Source organism: Erinaceus europaeus, chromosome 13 (genome assembly GCF_950295315.1).
Source record: "Erinaceus europaeus chromosome 13, mEriEur2.1, whole genome shotgun sequence".
In the NCBI taxonomy this organism is placed as follows: domain Eukaryota; kingdom Metazoa; phylum Chordata; class Mammalia; order Eulipotyphla; family Erinaceidae; genus Erinaceus; species Erinaceus europaeus.
In genome coordinates, this window is record NC_080174.1 from 25,474,171 (window position 1) to 25,500,451 (window position 26,281).

Here is a 26,281-nt window from a genome sequence, read left to right on the forward strand (position 1 = left end):
AACAAATGAGTGGCTGAGCAAGTTGTGGTATATATATATATATTGGAATACTACTCAACTATAAGAAATGGTGACTTCACCGTTTTCAGCTGATCTTGGTTGGACCTTGAAAAATTCATGTTATGTGACATAAGTCAGGAACAGAAGGATGAATATGAGATGATCTCACTCTCAGGCAGAAGTTGAAAAAATAAGATCAGAAAAGAAAACACAAGTATAGCCTGAACTGGAATTGACATATTGCACCAAAGTAAAAGACTCTATGGTGGGTGGGTAAGGAGAATACAGATTCAAGAAGGCTGACGTAAGACCTAGTGGGGATTGTATTGTTATATGGAAAACTGGGAAATTTTATGCATGTACAAACTATTGTATTTATTGTAGAATGTAAAACATTAATTCCCCAATAAATTTAAAAAAATAGGACAGAATACCATTACACTAACACCCCCAAATGAAATAACATTGATAAAAATGTAACAATACATTTACAAATATATCTAAGGAAAAATACAAAATCTGATGAAATTTAAAAAACTGTTAAAAGAAGTACTTAATGTTCATGAACAGAAAGACTCAATATTGTCAAAATGTCAGTTCTTCTTAAACTAATTTTAAATGTAAAGCAATTAAAATCCCAGTGAATATCCCAGCAAATCACCTTGTAGAGACTCCTAATCTAATTATAAAGTTTACACAGAGAAACCCATCTAAGAGATCTAGAACAACATACATAATATTGAAAGAGCAGAACAAAGTAGAAAGAGATGAGTTAATGAACTGATATACCCAGAGATTGGACTATTACCTCATGCTAAAAAGAAATAAATTAAAAACTTAGGAAAATATATGGAAGAAATTTAAATGCATATTATTAAGTAAAGGTAACCAATATGAAAAGGCTATATCATGGTTCTGATAATATGAAATTCTGGAAAAGACAAAACCATAGAAAGAGTGAAAATATCAGTAATTACCAGGAGAAGATCTGTACAGGAATAATGAGTAAGTGAAACACAAAGATTTATTAAAACAGCGAAATTATTCTGTTAATGGCATCACAGTGATGATTATATGTCATTATACATGTGTCCAACCTCAATGAATATACAATACAATCAGTGAACCCTATAATAAACTATGGTTTCTAGACAATAATGATGCGTCAGTGTACATTTGTCAATCATCACAAATGAACTACTACTCTGTAGGGAGGTAATAATGAAAGTCATGCATATGTGGAGGAAATCTTAGTCTTTTACTTAATTTTGCTATTAAACATCTCTAATAAAATAATGCTTGTTATGAGTAAATTACTGAAAAACATTTCAAGTAAAATCTTTTTGGTTTCTGCTAGACCATCCACATATCCCCAGTAAGCTCACTCTTCTCTTATGCTGACACATACATAGGCCTCCTTATCTCAAGAAGTCTGTTTCAGTGTCAAGTATCCTATTTTTTATCCTATTTCTTATCTATATTTTAATTTAAATTTTGTAGAGAAAATACCGTTTTACAACAGCAGTCTCAGAGGGGTAAAATACCACATCTCTGCAAAACATGTGCCAAAGTGCTCTCTCCATCACATGGTTCAGGCATCCACTGTCATACCTCCTTCTTCAAAATTAGCATCCTCAGATCTTTTTATCTATTTTTAACAGTGAGGTAGAGAAAAAAATCTCAGAAGCCCTCAGTCAATTTTTTATCAGTTTTGTATCATCCACATTTATAAACCAATTCATTGAAATCATCAATTAGTCTATAATTGACTTTCTATTTTAAAAAAGGAAACATTGACAAGACTATAGGATAAGAGGGGTACACTTCCACACGATGCCCACGCCTAGAGCTCCATATCCAGTCCCATCCCTTAGTAGCTTTCCTATTTATCCCTCTGGGAGTATGTACCCAGAATCACTGTGGGGTGCAGAAGGTGGAAGGTCTGGCTTCTGTAATTGCTTCCCCACTGAACATGGGCATTGGCAAGTTGATCCATACTCCCAGCCTCTCTCTCTATTTCTCTAGTAGGGCAGGGATCTGGGGAGTCAGGGCTCTAAGACACATGGTGGGGTCTTCTGCCCAAGGAAGATGAATTGGTATCATGGTATCATCTGGAACCTGGTGGCTGAAAAAAATTTAAGATATAATGCAGAACAAATTGTTGATTAATCATGAACATAAAGGCAAGAATATTGCAGATGAAGATTGGGGTATCCATTTTGGAAAAAGCTAGTAGGTCTGTTTTAGGTATATTCCAGGGGGCCCATGAATTCACTAGTTTTTGCCTTCTCCTGACATCTAATATGTAGGTGGACCAAAGTTATCATTTGGGGAGATGGTGTCATACTTGGAAATAGGAGTATAAAGCTGGATCAGGAAAGAAAGTAGCTCCCAAATATTGGGAAATTGTAGAAATATTGTTGACTATAATATATAATATATATATATTGTTGATCTGGGGCCCATATTCAGCATAAGAGCCTATGTAACTTCTTCATCCTTGTAGGTCTGAGCTCACATTCTGGGTTCATGACTAGGAATATTCCAGGCTGCACTAATTTCAGGACCCATCTTCCTCAGGCAGCAGATAGAGTATGTTGTCCAACGTTCCTATGGAGAATGGAACATTCCCTACCATTATTGATCCACATTGAGGGCACGGTCTGACAGGGGCCCACAAAGGGGGTCCATTATGTTGTTCCTGATGGAGATGACCACTGACAGTGGTGAGAGGAATATGTTAGTGGTCTAGGCCCATCATGTCTGTGTGGGAACCCCAGTGCTCCCTGTTAGGGCCCCAGGTAATGGGATGTCCTGGTTGTGACAAAAGAGTCACCATTAAAGTATATCAGTCTCTGGCCGTTATTCAGCTTTTATAGTCTTTACTTTGTCTGACAAGGTTATTGATTGGGGGGCATGTAATAGGAGGTAAGTAAAGAGGGTATCTATGTTCAAGTAGAAACTATTTCATTAGGTACTTTAAGGTGTCTTTTTAGTTCTTTCTACTTTCTTGCATCATTTTTTGACTCACTGAAAATTATTGTACACTTTTGCTTTAAGGAATATATTTCCCCCTAACTTATGGGTATATGTACAATTATATATGTACATATTTCATGGACCCTGGTCTATATCTAGGTTTTGAGGTTTTGTTAAGAAATGTGCTACTCAATATGGAATTAAGGGGTCCTATGAGCTAGGGACTATCTCACCAGAGTAATGAAGCTGAAGATTTGATATTCCACGCCTGATGTCTCTGGACACAGACCAAAGTAAAGTTTGCTGAGATGGTACTGGTTGCATTGATTAGGCTGGGATCAGCAGATGCAGTATCCGTTGGTATGTCTTAAGAGAAGCATGCTGTGCTTCTCTCAATTCATATCAAATAATATTGCATCCACGGATCGCAACCTAATCAACACAACAAGTGCCACCCCAGCATGCTTCACTTCAGACTGTGTCCAGAGACTACAGGTGTAGAATGCAACCCTTTAGCTTCATCACTCCAGTGAGACCTTTCCTTTCATAGTATTCTCTAATTCCATTCCAGGTGGTCCACTCCCCAATAAAGTCCCCAAACCTAGATATAGACCAAGTCCCCTGAGTTAGAGCATATGTTCACACGTGTCCATAAACCAGGGAAAAATACATACCGGAAAGCAGAAGTACACAAGAGCCTGCAGGGAATGCCCCCCAACACTTCATCTGCACTATTCCAGCCTTTAGATCCATGACTGTTCAACAATTTGTTTGGTTTTGTATGCCAACTCTCTTTTCAGCCACCAGGTTCCAGATGCCAGCATGATGCCAACCAGACTTCCCTGGACTGAAGACCCCACCAATGTGTCCTGGAGCCCCACTTCCCCAGAGGCCCACCCTACTAGAGAAAGAGAGAGGCAGACTGGTAGTATGGATTAACCAGTCAACACCCATGTTCATCGGGGAAGCAATTACAGAAGCCAGACCTTCCACCCTCTGCAACCCACAACTGCCCTGGGTCTATACTCTCAGAGGGATAGAGAATGGGAAAGCTATCAGGGGAGAAGATGGGATATGGAGATCAGGTGGTGGGAATTGTGTGGAGTTGTACCCTCCTATCCTACGGTTTTGTTTTTGTTAATGTCTCCTTTGTTAAATAAAATTTTAAAAAAAGAGAGAGAGAGAAGCATGCTGGAAAGTGAGCCCCACCCTAGAGGTTCCAGGCTTTATAGAGGAAGGGGAAAGTTCCTGCTGCCTTAGGGTTTAAGAAGGCAATAGATAGTTATTGTTATAACCAAATTATTTGGCAATTGGGTAAACTTTGAAAATCCCATTGTTAGGATTTGCTGTATCATACAAGACCTCACCATAATTTATGACCTTTTTATGCTATTTACATATAGCTGTATTTTATAAAGTAAAGCCACCAGTTACTTCTGTTCTCCCTGGTCTAAGCTTTTAGGAGAGTCAACATTTCAAAGAACAAGTCATTATTAGAAATGTATTAGCAATCTGAACCCACTGTTAAAATTCAATCTGATTACCAATTTGAAGTCTTAAGTGCTTAGATTGAACATATACTCAGCCTCTCTGACAAATAACTATTTAATTAATATGAGAGGGGAAAATGGATTGAATGTCTCAAACTTTTTGATGCATAGACCGTAGGCTGAGTATAATTGACTTTTTAAAAATATATATATCGAGATTGAGGTGGGAGAGGCAGCGTAATTATTATTCAAAAAATTTTAATGCCAGAGGTTTCAAGGGTTCCAAGTTGAATCACTGGAACCACTGTATGCCAGAGCTGAAAAGTGCTCTGGTCTTTCTCTCTGTATCCCCCTCATTAAAATAAATGATTAAAATATTTTTAACATTTATTTATTTATTGTATAGAGATAGATCATGAGCAAATGGAGAGATAGAAAGGGAGAAAGATACCTGCAGTAATGCTTCTTCGCTTGTGAAGCTCCTCTCACCCTCCGCAGGTGGGAAACCAGGGACTTGAACCTAGGTCCTTGTGAAACTGTAACATGTTTACTCAACTAGGTGTGCTATTGCCTGGCCCCAAATGAAACATTTTTTAAAAATCAGTACTTACCATAGCACCTCTCCAGAGCCCTATCCCATTAGGGAAATATAGATATAGGCTGGAGTGTAGATAGACCTGCTAATATAGGGAATCAATTACAGAAGCCAGTGCTCCTGCTTTCTGCAACACAAAAAGTTTTTTTTCCATACTTGCAGAGGGGAACAAATGTTAGGGGAAGATGGACAGAGAGCTCTGAACTCCAATTTCATCAGGACCCAGAGAGAGAAGAGTATAAAATGAAAGATATTTGGAAGTAGTCATAAGTGTAGGTGTGACTTAGAAAGAAACATAATACAGGACCACAGGAAAAAATGGGCAAAAATATAGATATATTATAGATTGGATAGATGATAGATAGTTAGATAGATAGATAGATGATAGATAGGATGAAGAAAGGAAGGAGAAAGAGAGAGAAGGAAGGAAAGGAAGAAATGTTGTTGAGGTGGTCTGGTGTCGGGCTGCACCACGGAGAAGAAAGCGGATGTCCAGAGCAAAGGGGTACACAGATCTTTATTATAGGATGGGGGGGAGAGGTTTGGTTCAGACCACGTGGAGCCAGCTGGCAATGGCCGACCACGGGGGGAGAGCAGGGAGCGAGACTTCAGAGAGGGAGAGCCGAGAGCCCAGAGAGAGAGAGGGGAGGGGTGAGGGGGCTTTTATTGGGCTACAACCAGGAGTGACGTGTAGGGCCAGGATTGCTTGAAAGGGGGCACTCTAGGATTTAGTGGGGCATAGAAAAACCTGGGGGCGGAGCCAGGATTGGTTGAAAGGGGGCACTCTAGGATTTAGCAGGGCATAGAAAAACCTGGGGGTGGAGACTGCATCAGAATAAGTCCTCAGCAACAAAGAAAGAAAGAAAGAAAGAAAGAAAGAAAGAAAGAAAGAAAGAAAGAAAGAAAGAAAGAAGAAGGAGGGAGGGAAGGAAAGAAGGAGAGGAGAGGGGAGGGGAGGAGAAGGGAGAGGAGGGGAGGGGAGGGAAGGGAAGGGAAGGGGAGGGGAGGGGAGGTGAGGGGAGGGGAGGGGAGGGGAGAAGGGGAGGGGAGGGGAGGGGAGGGGAGGGAGGAGAGGGGAGGGGAGGGGAGGGAGGAGAGGGGAGGGGAGGGGAGGGGAGGGGAGGGGAGGGGAGGGGAGGGGAGGGAAGGGAAGGGAAGGAAAGGAAAGGAAAGGAAAGGAAAGGAAAGGAAAGGAAAGGAAAGGAAAGGAAAGGAAAGGAAAGGAAAGGAAAGGAAAGGAAAGGAAAGGAAAAAGAAATACTGAACCCTTATCTGTGATGTTGGGAGAACCACTGAAGTTTTCAATGGAGGAATGAGGACACAAAACTCTGGTGGTGGGAACAGTGTGGAATTATACCCCTGTTATCTTGTAATTTTGTAAACAAATATGAAGCTCATACAAAAAAAATGTGTAAACCCCCCCCAAAAAAAAAGCCAAGACATAGCTTCTAGACTGGGGAAGAGAGCAGGTATCCTTGGAGAAGAGGTGAACAAGAAGCACAGTTCTACTTTGAAAGAGGAAATAACCATTGATTAAATCTAATATGCCTGAGATCTTTCAACTTTCTGTACTTGCTCAGACTTTCTCTGTATTTAGCCTCCTTCATTCAAAGAAAGGGGTAATACAGGAACAAACTGAAGCTAATGAATCAGTAAGTAAACATATAGAATGATAGACAACATTATGATTCACCAGTAGTTGTGGAAAGTTTTTTTTTTTAGTGATTTCATGTTTATTTACAAAATTAAGGGATAACAGAGGTATAATTTATAATTTCACATAGTTCCTACCACCAGAATTCTGTATCCCTACTCCCTCCACTAGAAACTTCAGTAGCTCTCCCAAGGTCACAGATGTGAATTGACTATTATTTCTATGACTATCTATATATTTATTTGCCCCTTTTTTATGGCCATGCCTTCTGTTCCTTTCTAAGTCACACCTGCACCTATCACCATTTCCAAATGTCTTTCACTTTTTTTCTTTTCCCTTTCTGGATCCTGATGAAATTGGAGTTCAGAGCCCTCTGGCCATCTTCCCCCTATCATTTATACCACTCTGGGAGCATGGACCAAATTATTTTTTAAGTGCATAAGGTGGGAGTTCTGGCTTCTATAACTGCTTCTCCACTGGACATGGACATTAGCAGGTCTATCCATACCCCTAGGCTGTTTCTGTCCTTCCCTAGTAAAGTAGGATTCTGGAGAGGTGAGGTTCCAGGAGACATTGGTAAGGTCATCTGCCCAGAGAAGTTAGGATGGAACCATTATGGCATCTAACACTTGGTGGCTGAAAGACAGTAAGATATAAAACAGGACAAAATGATTAATGAACAGGAATCCCTCCAAAAAAATGGGAATAGAGCATATGAAATTAGGGATCCTAGGGTGGAAAGAAGTTAGGATGTCTATTTTTGGTTTGTTCCTAGGGGCCCATGACATCAGTAATTTTTGTCTAGGCTTGAAAGCTAGCATTCAGGTGAAATGTTGTCTGGGAAGATGGCATCAGAGTTGAGAATAGGATTAGAAAGCTGTATTAGAGCAGAGAGTAGCTCACAAACTTGAAGAAAGTATTTAAATATAATTAACTGTTTACCTCACTAATCTGATGCAGGGCCCATATATATATATTCACATGTAGCATAGGAGCCTGTGTAACCTGAGTCACTATCAATCTAAGTTCATAGTTTACAATCTATGCTCATAGATCACAGCTGGGAATATTCTAGGCTGCACTCATTTCAGGACCAGTCTTCCTGAAGTGGTAGAGTCTATCCCACGTTCTCAATTTTACTTTAAAGAATATCATTACTATAGAGATTCTCAACCATGTCAAATTAATAAGCTTAACACTGAGGTTGTTTTTCATTGGCTTGGATTTGCTTTTCAGACCCAGAGAAAATAACACTTAAGATTTATTGAGTGGCATCTAGTTAATTAAATGTCTATTTCCTTATGCCTTTAAAGGGATCATAACACAGAAATAAAACACTGAAAGAATAATTAAAATGCAACCAACAAGCAGACTAACCTTGTAACTCATTGTAATTAAAAATAAAACAAGAGCAATATGCTGAATTACGTATCTTTATTAAGATAATTGTCTGAGAGTCTCCATCTTGATTTTCTCCCATTTTTTTTGTGAGTGTGTGAAAGTGAAAATTTCACTTTGAATAGATATCTCTTTTGTAAAATCTTTCTACATATAACCCTCAAGAAAGCTCACTTGCTTAAACACCAGAAGGTATTTTCTTCCTAACTCCCAAGGAGCATAGAACAATAAAGGACATTCTCTAGATGAGGATACTCTGCTGGAGAGCAGCTGGTAAGTAGAAAAGGAGAGAGAATTCAGTGATGATCCGAGGTGGTAGGATCTATCAAGCACTTGTAAGCAAGGTTGAAGGGAACTATAAAAAACCAATTCCTTAAGACAGGCTAAATTAATATGAATGGTTAATATAATATTCCCCTCTACAATAGCAATCACATTGTGTATGTGTCTGTCTGTCTGTCTATCTAAGGGAAGAATTCAATACTTAAAAACAAAAGATTACAGGCCTAATTTTAGGAGAAATACACCCTAAATATGTACCCTCTAAAATTCATCTTTAAAAAAAGCAGAAAAGTAGTTTTAAGAAAATTCTTAGTTTTTCATCTCTAAAAATTGCCCCAAAGCTTTTCTATCCTTCTAAATATACAAAATAAAACCAAAAAATAAGTCCCCAGCTCCCCACCTGTGTGTGGGGAGGGGGCGGGTTGCTTCATAAGCAGTGAAGCAGGTCTGCGGGTATTTTCCTATCCCCTTCTCTGCCTTCCTCTCCTCTCTTGATTTCTCTCTGTCCTATCCACCACCACCAACAGTAACAACAACAATGGAAAAAAAGATGGCTGCCAGGAGCAGTGAATTCATAGTGTAGGCACCAAGCCCCAGCGATAAGCCTGCAAGAAAAAAGAAAAGGAAAAACAGGTGGTTGAGAAATATATCATACCGTAGAGTTACACTCTACCATGTGTGAGGACCCAGGTTTGAGCCCACAGCCATCACCCTCTCCTCCCCTCTCCTCTCCTCTCCTCTCCTCTCCTCTCCTCTCCTCTCCTCTCCTCTCCTCTCCTCTCCTCTCCCCTCCCCTCCCCTCCCCTCCTCTCCTCTTCTCTCTCCTCTCCTCTTCTCCCTCCCCTCTCCTCCCCTCTCCTCCCCTCCTTTACCCTCCCCTCTTCTCTCTCTCTCTTTTTATCTGTCCCTCACCAGAAGCGGTGGGATCATGGATACCCAACAGTAACTTCGATGGACAATAAATAAATTAAATAAACTTCAAGGATTGAGAGACAAGGCTCACCAAGAAGGGGGCATGCCTTGTCTTGTTTGTGGCTCAAATTCAAGTCTCATAATCACATAGGAGGTGTTCATTTATCTGGAACTTCCTGTTCTGTGTTGTCTCTCTTCGTTTCTCTGTCTCTCTCCTTCTGTCTCTCTATATGAGTGAAAAAATAAAGCAGCTCTTGTAGTGAAATTGCGTATGTGCAAGGCCCCAGCTCTGAAATAAATAAATAAATAAACAAACAAACAAACAAACTTTACCTTAAAGCTAAAACTTTCGAATTAGGAGATGTAACATCAGAAGAGATGAAATGTTGATAAAGCATTTAAAAGAATTATTTCCTTTCAAAATTTCCCAAGAAAATGTTTTTTAATCTTGTAATTCTACAGCTTGCTGCCTCTGGGTGGAACACTGCTTGTGCAAATGTTTTGCAAGCAATAAATCATTATGTAAACATCTATTTTGGAAGTATTTAGATTTGATATAATATAGAATATCATTTTACTGATGTGGAGTCATAAAACAGAGATTTCACTTCTTCTTCTAGCGTTTGCCAGAGATTTCACTACTGAGGAGGAAAAGATAAAATCTACTTTTGTACTTACCCAAGTTGACAGATTCATGGCATATCAAGAAGGAATATTTTATAGCCTATTTTTTTGATGAAGATGAACCATGCATTGTAAAAGATTCAATTTCTATTCTTTGGAAAAGTTACAACAGTATTTATTATCTGTAATATGTTTGTGTTTTCCAAGGTAACAACAAGATCACTAGAAGACACACAATCACTCAGTCTGAGAATTGCACTAACTCAATTACAGCTTCATCAGGTCAGTTGGTGCTTGGTTACTAATGTGGTCAGCAAAGGCTGTCAACCGTATAAGTAAGCCTTCATATTAAGAGTGAAAATACATTTTAAGCTGGGAAGATAGCTAAACTGGTTAGTATGCCAGCTTTGTCATATATCTGACCCAGTTTTTATACTTGCCCCACCAGACAGGAAGAAGCTTTGGTGTTACAGTGTCTTTCTCTCTTTCCCTCTGATTCTGCCAATTTCTTTCTGAAAAAAAAAAAAGGTCTGGAGTGGTGAGTTCCTGGTAATAACAAAAAAATAATAATGTAAAACAGATTGGAATATGTCAATAGTGAATCAAATGGTTCAAAAATATAACAAAAGCAAAATACATTTTATAAATTTCTCTTTCTTTTTTTTTTTTTTTTTTTTTGCCTCCAGGGTTATTTGTGGTGCTGGAGGCCACTTTTTTTCCATTTTTGTTGCCTTCTTGTTCTTGTTGATGCCATTATTGTTATTGTTGCCATTGCTTCTGGATAGGACAGAGAGAAATGGAGAGAGGCTGGAAAGACAGAGAGGTGGAGAGAAAGACACTTTCAGACCTGCTTCACTGTCTGTAAAGTGACCCCCCACCCCTTACAGGTGGGAACCTGGGACTTGAGCCAGGATCCCTACGCAGTTCCTTGCGCTTCACGCCATGTTCTCTTAACCACTGCACTGTTGGCCGACCCCCTCTATACTGCACTACCGCCTGACCTCCTCTAAAGACTGCACTACTGCCCAACCCCCTCTAAATTTCTTTACATGATGCTCTAGTTTCAATTGAAGGGAGCTTCAATCCATTTCTATACGCATATCTGATTCAACTTAAGTCTGCACAGAATACTTTCCTTTTCAAAGCCTTTGTGTCACTGACATTTGAGTTCCTAAGAATCTTTCCAGCAGCTGGGTGGAAGCGCAGCGGGTTAAGCGCAGGTGGCGCAAAGCTCAAGGACCAGCCTAAGGATCCTGGTTCCAATGTCCAGCTCCCCACCTGCAGGGAAGTCTCTTCACAAGCTGTGATACAGGTCTGCAGGTGTCTATCTTTCTCTTCCCCCCCACCGTCTTCCCCTCCTCTCTCCATTTCTATCTGTCCTGTCCAACAACGACGACATCAGTAACAACAACAAGAAAACAACAAGGGAATAAATAAATAAATATTTAAAAGCTAAAGAATCCTTCCAACCCATTATTGTCATTGTTCTAAGATGACAATAATAACAACTACAACAGATGTGACCCAATAAATGAGTGTTGTTAACCTAAGGAATAGAATATTGGCAGCCAGATGGTGGTACACCTAGTTGAGCACACATTACAATGCACAAGGACCTGGGTTCCAGCCTTCAGTCCCCACCTGAAATGGGGAAAACTTTGCAGGTGGTGAAGCAGTGTTGTAGATGTTTCTCTGTCTCTCTTCCTCTCTATTACCCCTCTTCCTCTTGATTTCTGGCTGTTTCTAGCCAAAAAAGATAATAATAATTAAGAGTATTAAATTTTAAAAAATGCAATAAGAGATTGGACCTGAGAGAACTCTGAGACTCTTCTTAATAGTTAGTTATATAATTTCCCAACACAGCTTGCCAGTCTGGGACTATCTGGCTATTGACTTGGATGAAATGATTGCTACTCACAGCAATGGGGATGAATCACATTTTAATGAAGCTTTTGTGGATTTACTTATTCCATCAGTTACATTCCTATTTTATCAATACTTTATATTAATGGTGAACATTAGAGATTTCCATTGCTTTTTTTCAACAGTCTTTTTGTTTTAATATTAGTCTCCAATCTCTGTGATAAAAGTAGCTTCACATTCTGTCTCTAGTGGAGTGATAGCTCCCAGTGCATTTTTCACATTGGAAAACATGATGAATTCTTCCAAAACCTATTTTAGGTCTTCTTGAAAGAACAGTCATTATTTTAGTTGCCTCCATATAATGATAAGGGAAATTTTTATAACATGTTTGCATTTGCATTTTTTCAAAAGAACCCAAATTTATTTTACTCCGGAAAGGTATTAAGCTATTTCTGCATTCAAACGTCTCTTAATGCACAGCTTAGCACACTTCAGACTTAAGTTATCTCATTTTATAATTTAATTCCTTATCACTCACGTGTTTTTTTATTTACCCAAGTGTAAAATCTCATTTATGCAACTTTACAAAACATCTTTCATAAGTCATTTTTTGCAGTCAAGTATTGAGTATACCTGAAGCTTCCCAAAGAGTTTCCATTGTATGCAAAAACAAATTATGTACACTTTGTAGGCTGGCTAAACTCTATTGTTACTTGTACTATTATAGTAACTATTATTAGTATAACTTGCCTTCAAAAACTTCCATATCTGACATCCATTCTTCTTCTAGCGTTTGCCCTTCTTCCGTAGCCAGTCAACAGCGTCAAGTTGAGCCTGATGTAAAGTTTCGAGACCTCCTTTGAATCTGGAGAGGTGGCAGTTGTTGACTATGTGGGTCATAGTCTGTCTGTAGCCGCAGGGGCAGTTCGGGTCATCTCTGGCTCCCCAGCGATGGAACATAGTGGCACCGGCCATGGCCTGTTCGATAGCGATTGAGGAGGGCCCAATCATAACGTGCTAGGTCAAAGCCGGGTTGACGCTTGCAGGGGTCTGTGATGAGGTGTTTGTTCTTTACCTCAGCTGACTGCCAACTGTTTCCAAGAGTCTGGAACAGAGAAGTTCAGTGTAGGCATAGGAGACCAGATTGGATGACGAGACGTCAAGCGTTGAACAGGGTGGGCGAAGATATCCACGTATATTGGCAGGTCCGGTCCAGCGTAGACGTGGGAAATGAACTTAGATGATGCCGCATCCCGACGAATATCTGGCGGGGTGATGTTGCTAAGAACTGGCAGCCATGAAACCGGGGTGGAATGGATGGTTGCAGAAATTATCCTCATGGAGGAATATAATCTGGAATCGACCAAGTGGACATGGATACTGGGGCACAGTATTCTGCAGTGGAATAGCATAATGCCAGAGATGATGATTGTAGTGTGGAAGTGCTCGCGCCCCATGAGGAGCTGGCCAGTCTTGCAATGATGTTATTCCTCGCACCCACCTTTGCTGCAATTTTTATGAGATGTTCATGAAATGACAGGGTGCGATCGAGAGTAACGCCAAGATAGACTGGCTGGGCTTCATGATTGACTGGCTGACATCCATGATTGACATTCATAGCACCACAGGTATACACAGGTTTTCTCTTTTAATACATATTTACCTAATTCAGTGAATTAAGAATGCATATAGAAATGTATTTTGCAGTCAGCTGAGTGTACGTTGCTACGTTTTTATTTAGAAAGATGTGTATTTTATACCTATATACTTAACTTTTCTTGAATCCATGATAAAGTAAATGAAGGTAAGAAAGTCCTTTACTGGGGTTGAATAAGCATATAAATAGATGGTGAATGGTGAGATCTGGTTTTCTCCTTAGTGAATGGTTACAGACAAACAAAGTGAAACTGGAATGGACCATGTAGCCCAAAATTTGAGCCTGAAATATTTGCATGAACAGATGTGTAGCTTCAAAGATAGATTTCTGTGTAGCTACAAAATGAGTTTTACTTATGTGTGAAGACATGTGTTAGTACATACAGTCCGTAACCCTAGAAAGAAGAAAGATGTAGAAATAATGACGTAGATAAATAATGATGTAGAAATAAAAGCAATACGCATACATCCAGTGCTAGAACTTGGTTTCCAGTTAGTGATAAATGGCTGATTCTAGAATTTTAGTAAATGAATTTACATGTAAAGTAAAGAATATATATATATATATAGCCTGGAGAATCTTGCAGTGTTAGAAAATAATGAAGTTGGGAGTCGGGCTGTAGTGCAGCAGGTTAAGCGCAGGTGGCACAAGCACAAGGACCGGCATAAGGATCCCGGTTCGAACCCCGGCTCCCCACCTGCAGGGGAGTCACTTCACAGGCGGTGAAGCAGGTCTGCAGGTGTCTCTCTTTCTCTCCTCCTCTCTGTCTTCCCCTCCTCTCTCCATTTCTCTCTGTCCTATCCAACAACTACAACAATAAAACAACAAGGGCAACAAAAGGGAATAAATAAATAAAAAAAAAAAGAAAAGAATGAAGTACTCAATAAACAAAATGGTGGGGAGATGTCAAGAGAATACAAACTTGACATACAAAAGAATTTCAAATAATTCATATAGATACGGCTTCCTCAAAGAAGTGAGATTTAATTGAATGTGAGCCACATTTATTGACACATTTTCAAGTAAGGAGGGAGGTAATAAGTTCACAGTAGAGAAACCTGGTGTGCCCCAGGTCAACCAAGTGATTAAAGTTAACGTCATTATCGACAGGTTATATTGATAACATGTGTTCTTGATATCATATGTTGAGAAAGACACTTTACCTCTGTGGTATTATTCCCCAAATTTTATAAACCCAGACTATCACAAAAAGAAAACATAAGGCAAACCCAAATGTACAGACTTCTGTAAAAGTATGCAGCCAATGATCCTCAAAATTATCATCAAAAATGGAGAAACTTCCATTGAAAATATCTTTTTTTAAATGATGATATGACCAGGGAGGGTAGCCATGGGTAAAGCACTGGACTGGGAAAGAAGGTGTTAAAAAAAAAAAAAAAAAAGGAAAGAAAAGAATTCTCAAATTTGATTCCAAGATTTGCATATGTGAGAGTGGTGCTCTGTTTCTCTTTCTCTCTTCTCTTTCTATTAATAAATAAATAGTTCTTTAAAAAATAAAATGAGGGAGTTGTCGGCCCGTAGCACAGTGGGTTAAGCCCATGTGCAAAGCGCAAGGACCAGAGTAAGAATCCTGGTTCGAGCTCTGGCTCCCCACCTGCAGGGGAGTTGCTTCACAAGCAGTGAAGCAGGTCTGCAGGTGTCTATCTTTCCCTCCCCCTCTCTGTCTTCCCCGCCTTTCTCCATTTCTCTCTGTCCTAATAACAACGACATCAAATAATAACTACAACAACAATAAAAAACAACAAGGGCAACAAAAGGGAAAATAAATAAATAAATAAATAAAATGAGAGAGACATGGTGACTAGTTCATTATAATACATTAATGTTGTCTCCTTAGATATAACAAATATATTGTAATGGTGTAAGATGTTATTAGTAGGAGAAATGTGGTGAGGTATCCATGAAAATTCTGTACTACATCTGCATTTTATGTATATCAAACTATTTTGGGGGGAGGATCTACAAAAAATAATAGCCAAACCATCCCTTAGACTTTGTAAGAACAATGGTGATTATCAGGAATGGGGGATACAGGACTTTGGTGGTGGGGGGAGTGATGAACATTCACAAAATATGGATGTGAAACTATATCCCTGAAATTATTTAATTTAATAAAGCTTGCATCCAGTCATTAATAATATTTTAATTTTAAATAATTTAACATATTTAATGTATAATTATATATTTACATTATGTGCATTTAATATATAAGATATTACATGTAAATTTAATATATACTAATATGTACTATATTATGTATATAAATCTAATCTATATATTAAAGGAGACTAGAGAAGTAGCTTGACTGGTGGAATTCTGGTGGAACCCCCATATCTGAGGCACCTGGTTCCACTGAGGTACTGCATATATCTGAGAGGTGCTCTGACATCTCTCTACCTAATATCTGAAGTAGAACTTTTTCATATGAAATAAAATAAACATTTTTAAAATATTAAATCAATGTCTGTTATTTCAAACTAAGGATTTCTGATCTAAAGTTGTTTTGTCACAGAAAAAACAATTCACATTGATATTTTAGTTACAAAAAATATAAAGTGCACCTCACTTGCTCTTCTGGGAGACCTAGCTGCAGTGAATTGACCCAAAGAGTAAGCATTTCAGAAGAAAGGGCTGAGCAGTCTGTTTGGTTAGCTGAACTGGCTATATATGAGTTTGGCAGATTTATGATAATATAGACTTTGCTTTTCAATTAAGAAAGGATATGCATGAATGGTTTAAATCATTGTGTGTTCTTGAGTGGAGATGAGAATTTGAGCTATAGAGGATTTCAGGAAGGACATGCAAGCAAATATTTGCACATCATCTGCTAGAACTACTCCATAAAGTGCAGAATGTAAAAAAAAAAAAAAAAATGCAGAATGTGGTCACTGTTAAGGAAAAAAGGAAATTTGAACGTTTTTTAATAATGTTATTAATGTGAAGACTGTTTTTCTTTATTTTTTATTGTTATTATTAGATACACAGAGAAATAGAAAAGGGAAGGGAAAGCATAGGGGGAATGAGACAGAGAGAACCCTGCAGCCCTACCTCACCACTTGTGAAGCTTTCCCCCTGCAGGTAGGGACCAGGGGCTTGAAACCAAATGCATTGTAATGTGTGCATGGCCCCTGAACATGCTTTTTTTTTTTTTTTTTTTTACTTTAGGGTTATTGCTGGGGCTCAGTGCCGTTATTGTTGCCATTGCTGTTGTTGTCACTGGGAAAAATAGACACCTGCAGACCTGCTTCACCGCCTGTGAAGGGACCCCAACCCCCCCACAGGTGGGGAGCTTGGGTCCTTGGTCATGTGTCCTTAACCCGCTGCACTATCGCCCAACTCCCCCTGAACATATTCTTTAAGAGTACAAAACTCTTCACTGCTTCCCCTCCCAAGTAAACGTCACAAAGTCAATCACCAATTTTTTAAACTATTTATGTTTTCTCTTTTGTTACTCTTTTTTTTTGTTGTTGTTGTTATTGTTGTCATCATTGTTGTATAGAACAGAGAGAAACTGAGAAAGGAGGACAAAGAGGGGGAGAGAGATAGACACCTGCAAACCTGTTTCACTGCTTGTGAAACGACTCCCCTGCAGATGGGGAGAGGGCCTCTTACCAGGATCCTTACGCTGGTCCTTGCACTTTGCAGCCACCTGAGCTACCGCCTGACTCTTCTCTATCACCAATTTGCAACTGATCAGGTATAACAAAAAGACAAGACATTACCTCCAAAGAAGAGAAAATCATCATTGAAACTGACCCAGAATAGAATTAGTGAGTTAAACCTAGCTGCGTAAATGTCAAGAAGCACCCTGCCTGCATTTTCTTTCAATGTTTTCTCCAAAATCAGTGAAAATTACCTCTATTCTTACACATGTGTGATGAAAATGAAAAGACAAGCAGAAAAAATACGTTGATCCAAGCTACACGTTAGATGGCTTCTGGAGAAGTACACAGTCAGAAGTATGGTTACTTAGTCTGAATGAAATAGTTTTGGCTAGTGTAGCTCTTAATAATAAAGCAGTCTCAAAATTGTTTTGTTGTTGTTGTTTTGTCTTTGCCACCAAGGTTATTATCCCTGAGGCTTGGTGCCTGCACAATGAATTCACTACTCTCAGCAACCTTCTTCTACTTCTACTTCTTCTTCTTCTTCTTCTTCTTCTCCTTCTTCTTCTCCTTCTCCTTCTCCTTCTCCTACTTCTCCTCCTCCTCCTCCTCCTCCTCCTCCTCCTTCTCTTTCTCCTTCTCCTCCTTCTTCTTTTTCATTCAATAGGGCAGAGAGAAATTGAGGGAGGAGAGAAGATAAAGAGGGAGAGAGACACCTTCAAAACTGTTTAATCACTCATGAAGCTTTTCTCCTATAGATGGGAACTAGAGGTTTGAACCCAGGTCTTTGCACATGGGTGAGCCACCACCAGACACCCGCTAAACTCTAAACCATGAGTTACACATTAAAATGTCTATCAAGTTCACTTTGGTATCATAAAAACAGGAAGCAAGGAAAGTAAAATTCAAGTTTATAAAGAGATCATGTAAAAAGGTGGTGTTCCCCACTTAATCTTATGAAAAAGTAGTCCACAGTTAATAGATTTTTTTTAAATATATTGTTTTATGTGAAGTTTTCCAGTTTTCAATATTATTAACTATTAAAAATTATAATTGGGTCAAATTAGATATGCCTGGTGTGAATTTGAGCTGAAAGCCATATTTTTTACTTCTAGTATATTTTATTATTAGTTCTTGGGTTTTGCTGTTACTGTCATTGTTGTTGAACTCTTCCTGGAATATTCAGGAATATAATTAAAATGAATGTGTCTTCAGTATGACGGAATAATAACATTTATAAGAGATTGATATAGTATGATGACATAATAGGAAGTTAGGTATAGTCATTTCAGGAAAACTGGGCAAAGGTAGGGGCAGATTCCTGTCTTTAAACATTAATGGGTTCTAAAAGATGTTAAATCTAAATAAAATCTACAGTCTATTTGAATAGCAATTCCATTTCATTCTGGTGACTTGAATAATTAGCTGGATTGTTTAGGCTGTCAAACCCAACTGAGGGCATGGCCCAATCTCTTGGAAGGTCAGATGCAAATGTAGGAAAAGCAGGAAGCTTGGTGACAAGTTCAAGAGCAATTAGTGAGTTCACAGGTAAGTTCAAAGAAACTTCAAAAGAAATCAGCAGTGCAAACTACAGAAGGATGGGCTGTAAAGATGAATTATGGTAGAAATTATTATAAAAGGCAGTGGTCATCTCAGATAGGGATTAAACTTGATTATCATTACAAAAACCAACAGCATGAAATAGTTTGATTTCCACAGTGGCAGCCTAGTTCAGCTCCTCTCAAAACGTTCATCAGTCCTGCCTGACTGCCACTACATCAATTCCTCTTTTCACACAGTGGCAATAATGATGCTTTCAGTGGCAGGTCAGTGGCAGCATGGTGGGAATGATGCAAGCAATAAGGTGGGCAAGTATATTGAGAGTTTAAAATAATACTAAAAACTGAACAAAAGTAGGTCAAGATTTAAATATCTCTAAGAGTCAGAGAATCTAAACAATGCCAATGATAAGCTATTCCTCCCACTAAAATATTATCTTGTCTTACATTAAATTCTAAATAATATCTTTGGGGTTTAGTGGCAGGAGCACATGTCTTAGATGCATGAAATTCCCAGCAACACATAAAAACAAAAAACAAAAAACAAACAAACAAAAATGGGGCTAGGCACACCCAATAGAGTGCACACACAGCCATGCACAAAGACCTGAGGTTGAAGCATCTAGTCTCCACTTGTAAGAGGAAAGCTTCATAAGCAGTGGGGCAGTACGCCAGGTGTCTCTCCTCCTCTCTGTTTTTCTCTCCATGAAAAAGAAAGTGATTATTGGGAGTGGTGGAATCATTGTGTAGTCATATTCTGATAACTGTGCTTTCAAAAGAGAAAAAGAAAGAAAGAAAGAAAGAAAGAAAGAAAGAAAGAAAGAAAGAAAGAAAGAAAGAAAGAGGAAAGGAAGGAAGGAAGGAAGAAAAGCAAAAGGAAGGGCCAAAATCTCAGAATAGAAATATATCCAGCTGATGTAAGATCACATGAGAATATAAGACCTGGGAGCTCATGACTAATCACGGAGAGTCGTGACACATCACATACTGGCAGAGGTTCTACTCACTTTTGTTTGATTTGAACCAGCTAATCACAAAAGATCAGACTAGCTTGTGCAGATGTGAGTTGACGAATCACAGACAATGGGAGGGTGGGGCGAAGAAAAAAAAAAACAACGTATAAACCAGGAAGCCTCTGACTTGCATGCGTTTACCTTTTTCCTAGAGAAAGCCCACTCCTAAAATGCTTCAAGAGTGTGCTGTTTCCTTACTTTCTTTATAAATTATGGCCACATTTCTCAGTAAACTTTATCTTAATATTTTTATAGTACCTTCACTCTGTAATTCTTTCTGTGGTGAATGTAAGCACTTGAAAATCCCAGGATGGAGTCCTGTATTCCCCTATAATATTAATAGAACATTAGTCTCTTTTCATTAAAGAATTGCATGATTTCTACTGGCTTTTAACACTGTGTATGTAAATTTCAAATTAACGCATGTTAATCCCATATCATTTAATAGATACTTTTAGCACTTAAATTAGAGCAGGGAATTCCTATTCATATAGCCTATAGCCTAAATGTGTTTACCTCATGAGTAAGTTTGCAATGGCTAGATAGTGTTCACACTCCCTTCAGATACAATTTGTATCTCCAACCCCTAAGGCACTGAATATTCTAGCAGTTAAACACAGGCTGTCCTTGCCTTGCATGTTTTTTCAAGGCTAAACGTGATGGTGCAAGAAGTAACCATGCAGTACATAAAACAACTCTCTTAGCATTGTTTGAAAATGGATAGGGAAAAGAAAAAATAGTAAAGATGATATTTATTTATTTATTTATTAAGCCTTATTTTGAAAGATTGGAACCATCATAAGTTTGGGGTTTTCTGTTTCTTTGTAGTAGTTTCCATGGTACTTGAATTGTCCTCCAATTTATCATACGAAATGAACATTTTTTTCTGTGCCTTGACAAATTGCTGTACTCTTTCCCAAGTCTGATATGCTTCCAACATGTTATCCTTTGCTTTTTCAATGTCATGAAACATCTCCAAGAGTTTCTCTAATGTGAAGTTTTTGCCTGTGTCACTTCCTTGGGGATATCTTTATATTTTTCATCACAGCTACCTGCCTCATTAATGTCACTAAATTCACCTTCACTGAGTTCCTCTGGCTGCATATCCAGAGAGCTTCAAATGATGCATTGTCAACATTCACATGGTCAGCTTAGTACTTATATAATTCTGTTCAGGTTAGACTTGAATTTCATTTCCAGCATTGTTACTTTTGTTTCTTTTTTCTTTGTTGCATGTTCCTCTCTGCTAACCAATTGCTGTGTCCCTCCCCCACCACCACTACAGAATATTGCTCAGCTCTGACTGCTGGTTGATACTGGAGATCACACTCATCCAAGTCACTTATGTTACTACTGCACATATCTTCAGCTCAATCTATTCTTTTGATTGTCATTTTTCTCTTTTTTTAATTGCCAACAGGGTTACTGCTGGAGCTCAGTGCCTACACAATGAATTCACTGCTCCTAGTAAATATCACCCCTCTTTTTGAAATTTGACATGACAGAGAAATTGAGAGGACAGAAAGAGGCAGAGAGGGGCCAGGTGGTGGTGCACCTGGTTGAGAGTAAATGTTAGAATACTCAAGGACCCAGGTTCAAGTCCTTGGTCCCCACCTGCAGGAGATAAGCTTCACAATCAGTGAAGCAACGCTGAAAGTGTGTCTCTGCCTCTCTCCCCTTCCCTATCAATTTCTGACTGCCTCCACCCAATAATTAAATAAAGATAATAAAATGGGTGCAGAGAAACACCTACAGTACTACTTCTCTGCTCATGAAGCTTCCCTCCTGCAAGTGGACACTGGGAACTTGAACCCAGATCTTTACCCAGATCTTTAATGTAATGTATGTGCTCAACCAATGCACCACCACAGAGCCTCTGAATGACAATATTTTTTAAACAACCTGTGAGTTACCAGAAATATTACCTCCAAGGAACAAGGATCTACCACAGGTAAATTTTACTATCTCTGTGGAAACTTACAGATACACAGTGACCAATTTCCAACAACCTTTAAAGTCATAATTGATCGCTGATCATGATTGGTTCTTTCTGTGGTAGTGTGTGGGCTGAAGAATTGGTAATGTATCCTTCACAACATCCCTGTGAAGTCCTGTCTTTATTCATGTTTTACATAAAAGGTGAAGTAATTGCCAAGTACCAAATACATAATTAATAGAAAATCTACAAGCAAACATATAGAATTAGACTCAAATGAGATTAACATGAAAGAACGTTATCAGGTTATTTTCACTGAGAAAAGTATACTTTAAGCACTTCCTGGAAAAGAAAATAAGATCTCATCATGCTACACCCTAGGTTGAATTTAATGTTCAGGTTATTTTAGCACTGCAGTTGATGGTGACCAAATTTGAGAGTTCATTAATGTCTATTTAGTCTTAATTGATGGTAAGGCAGAGTCACCATTATTACTTATCAATAGAAGTTAGATCTGGGGGAGGAGGGGCACAGTGGTGGCACAGCCAGTTAAGCACACATTATCTGCTGGGGCTCACGTGGGGTGGCTCCAGCCAGGAGGTAAGCTTACCAATTCTCCCTTTTTGGTTCTAAGTGGCTCAAAGATCTAGACAAGAGACATCAGGGAGCATTTTGGTACTAACACTCGATTTATTTGGGGGTGGGCTTGAGTATATATAGCAAGTTAAACAAAGAACATTTTTCAAATACGTCAGAAATTACAGGTTTCTTAAAGGTCAGCTTGCCCGTATGGTAGGGGGCTGGTATGAAAAGAATTGTATGATGCAATACATAAAGGTCAAGACAATTAGTCTCCTGATGCAGGCATTTAATTACCCAAAAGGCATTTGAGAGAAGAATTGGTGGTTAAAATAGTAAGGTGAAATAGATAGAAGATAAACAAGAATTGATGTAAATTAAGGACATCAAAGAGCACTGTTAGAAGTGTGTGATAGGGTGTGTTCTCCTTTGTGATCAGAAGGTGAGGTGAACTTTGAGTAAATGAACCTTAAAGCAGGCAGCCATGTGGCCTGCTGCTAGTAGGGAAAAACTGAGATTTCTGTGGGATTGAGAGTCTAACAAGGGAGAGCTGAGTCTAGGAGACTTTTCCCTCTTGGCTCATCTCTATGGAGAGAGGCTAACAAGTTAGGTGTCTTTCCAGACCTCCATCCAAGGATGGGAGAGCTTCCCTAAGCTTACCAAGCTTTCACATAGTCCCACAATTATCAAGTGCAAGGACCCAGGTTCAAGAACCCCCTCCTTACCTGCATGGGTTCTGCTTCAGGAGCAGTGAAGCATGTTAGCAAGTGTCTATTTTTCTCTCCTTCTCTCAATCTCCCCATCCTCTTTCTTTCCTATATAACAACAAAAAAAAAATTATGGCTGAATATTTTATCTTAAAAAAAAGAAATCAAAAAAAGGAAAGGGAAGGAAAAAGAAAAAGACATGGCCCCCAATGGGGAAGGCCACCAGGGGGGCAAAAATTTTTTTAATAGAAGTTAGATGTGTATCTCAGTGACTTTCAAGCTTAGGTAGAGAAAACTAACCTTACTAATCATTCTCTCTTTAACAGTTCTCAAACCCAGTTAAGCAGATAAACTGGAGTTTGAATCAAGCATAACCTCTCTCCTTTCTAAACTGTCAAGTTGAGACTTCAGGTGAAATGTAAATAACCTGACTCAGTGTCCTACCAAGGACTAGGAAAGAACCACTCACATTTATCTCCCTACTGAAGATCATAAAAGAGCAGCAACTTCCTGTTTTCTCCTCATCAGTGATCAAGAAAGAAGTAAGAAAGACCACTTTCTGATTGTTAAAAGAGCCCAGGCTTCATTCCCCTTTACAAAGCTAAATATTCTTGTTAAGTAATCCAAAAACTTCAAAGCAAATAGCATAAAATTATACCACTCTCTTGTGTGAGCCTTTGAAATTCCCTTATGTCTTTACCCCATAGAATGCATCTTGGGTCATGAACCTACATCATGGTTCTTATTCTTACATAAATGCTTTCTTGATTATCTCACCATCTGATTATTTCTTGATTGACAGGGCCAGTGTTCCACAGAATACATTGGATTGTGCTTAATGGAACACAAGAAGATTTAGTCAATGGTTCAAGAAAATAAACTAGTGCAATAAAGAGTTCCATACTGTCCATGCTATATATCCAGGGACCCTGATGTCCCCAGACAACTAAAACACCTGAGAGTAGACATTTCCTTTATTGTTCATTGCTCATACTAGAAATAGCACAGAAATAACTCCATTCAAAATGTAAAGATAATTACCACTTTTAAAAAAATATTTATTTATTTATTCCCTTTTGTTGCCCTTGTTGTTTTATTGTTGTAGTTATTATTATTGTTGATGTCATCATTGTTGGATAGGACAGAGAAAAATGGAGAGAGGAAAGGAAGATAGAGAGGGGGAGAGAAAGACAGACAACTGCAGACCTACTTCACCACCTGTGAAGCGAATCCCCTGCAGGTGGGGAGCTAGGGGCTCAAACCGGGATCCTTAGGCCGGTCCTTGTGCTTTGCACCACGTGCGCTTAACCTGCTGCACTACAGCCCGACTCCTGATAATTAGCACTTTTATTTGAGCACTTGCTGCAAGTCAGATATAATCACAAGCACTTTATGTACCATAATCTTTTTTATTTTTCAAATCTCCTTATTGGGAGAAATACTAATTTACAAGACAGTTGTTGTCAGACAAGTTTAGTTTCTTTTTTTTCTCATGGCAGCTATACACAGTTCACTCCCACTACTAACTAAAGTCTTCCTCCACCAACATGTACTAGGTCCCTCATGTCCTCTCAACTACCCCCTCCTCGTTTTAGAGTCTTAAACTCTGCTATAGTAGTCCAGAACTCATCTATTTCACCGTGTGTTTTACCTTTCTTTCTTTGTTCCTTATGTTCCATCTGTGAGTGAAGTCATAAGGTATCCATCCTTCTCCTTTTGGCTTATCTCACTTAAAAATGATTCCTTCAAGTTCTATCCATGCTGTATTAAAAGAGAAGATTTTATCATGTCTTACAACTGAACAGTAGTCCACTGTGTACATATGTCATTAGTTTTTTAATCACTCATCTTTTAATGAATATCTTCATCTTTTGAAGTTTAGGCTATGATAAACATAAGTGCACATAGTTATATTCATTTAGGTGTTCTTGCTTTCTTTGGATAAATCCCTCTGAGTGGAATTGTCATATTATATGGAAAGTTCATTTCTGAGCTCTGAGAAATCTCCAGATTGTTTTACACAGAATTTGAACCAACTTACATTACCACAAACAGTGTACAAAATTTTCTTTTTCCCCCATCTTCACCAGCATTTGTTGTTTCTGTATTTTTTAATGTATGGCATTCTAATACATTTCATTGCTGTCTTCATCTGAATTTGATCTGATAATCAATAACTGAGTATTTTGTAATATGACTGTTGGATACCTTTTATGGTGAAAATTCCATTGATGCCTTCAGCCTATGTATATTTTTTTATTTCTTTATTGGGGAATTAATGTTTTACATTTGACAGGAAATACAATAGTTTGTACATGCATAACATTTCTCAGTTTTCCATATAACAATACAACCCCAAGTATGTTCTCTGTCATCCTTTTTGGACCTGTATTCTCCCCGCTAACCACCGCAGAGTCTTTAACTTTGTTGCAATAAGCCAATTCCTGTTCAGGTTCTACTTCTGTTTTCTCTTCTGATCTTATTTTTCAACTTCTGCCTGAGAATGAGATCATTCCATTTTCACCCTTCTGTTTCTAATTTATTTCACTTAACACGAATTTTTCAAGGTCCATCCAAGATTGGCTGAAAATGGCGAAGTCACCATTTTTAATACCTGAGTAGTAATCCATTGTGTATATATACCACAACTTGCTCAGCCACTCATCTGTTGTTGGACACCTGGGTTGCTTCCAGGTTTTAGCTAATACAAATTGTGCTGCCAAGAACATATGTGTACACAGATCTTTTGGGTGGGTGTGTTGGGTTCCATAGGATATATCCCCAGGAGAGGAATTGCAGGATCATAGGGTAGGTCCATTTCTAGCCTTCTGAGAGTTCTCCAGACTGTTTTGCACAGAGGGGAGACTAATTGACCTTCCCACCAGCAGTGCAGAAGGGTTCCTTTGACCCCACAACCTCTCTAGCATTTGCTTCTGTTACCTTTTTGGATGTATGACATTCTCACAGGAGTGAAGTGGTATCTCCTTGTTGTCTTTATTTGCATTTCTCTGACAATCAAAGAGTTGGAGCATTTTTTCATGTGTTTCTCGGCCTTGTGCATCTCTTCTGTGGTGAATATTCTGTACATGTCCTCCCCCACTTTTTGGATGGAGTTATTTGTTTTCTGGTTGTTGAGTTTGACAAGCTCTTTATATATTTTGGTTATTAGCCTCTTGTCTGATCTGTGGCATGTAAAGATCTTCTCCCATTCTGTGAGGGGTCTCTTGGTTTGGTTAGTGGTATCTTTTGCTGCGCAGAAGCTTTTTAATTTGATGTAGTCCCATAGGTTTGTGCTTGCCTTAGTCTTCTTTGTAGTTGGATTTGTTTCATTGAAGATGTCTTTAAAATGTATGTGGAAAAGAGTTATGCCAATATTTTCCTCTAAGTATCTGATAGTTTCTGGTCTAACA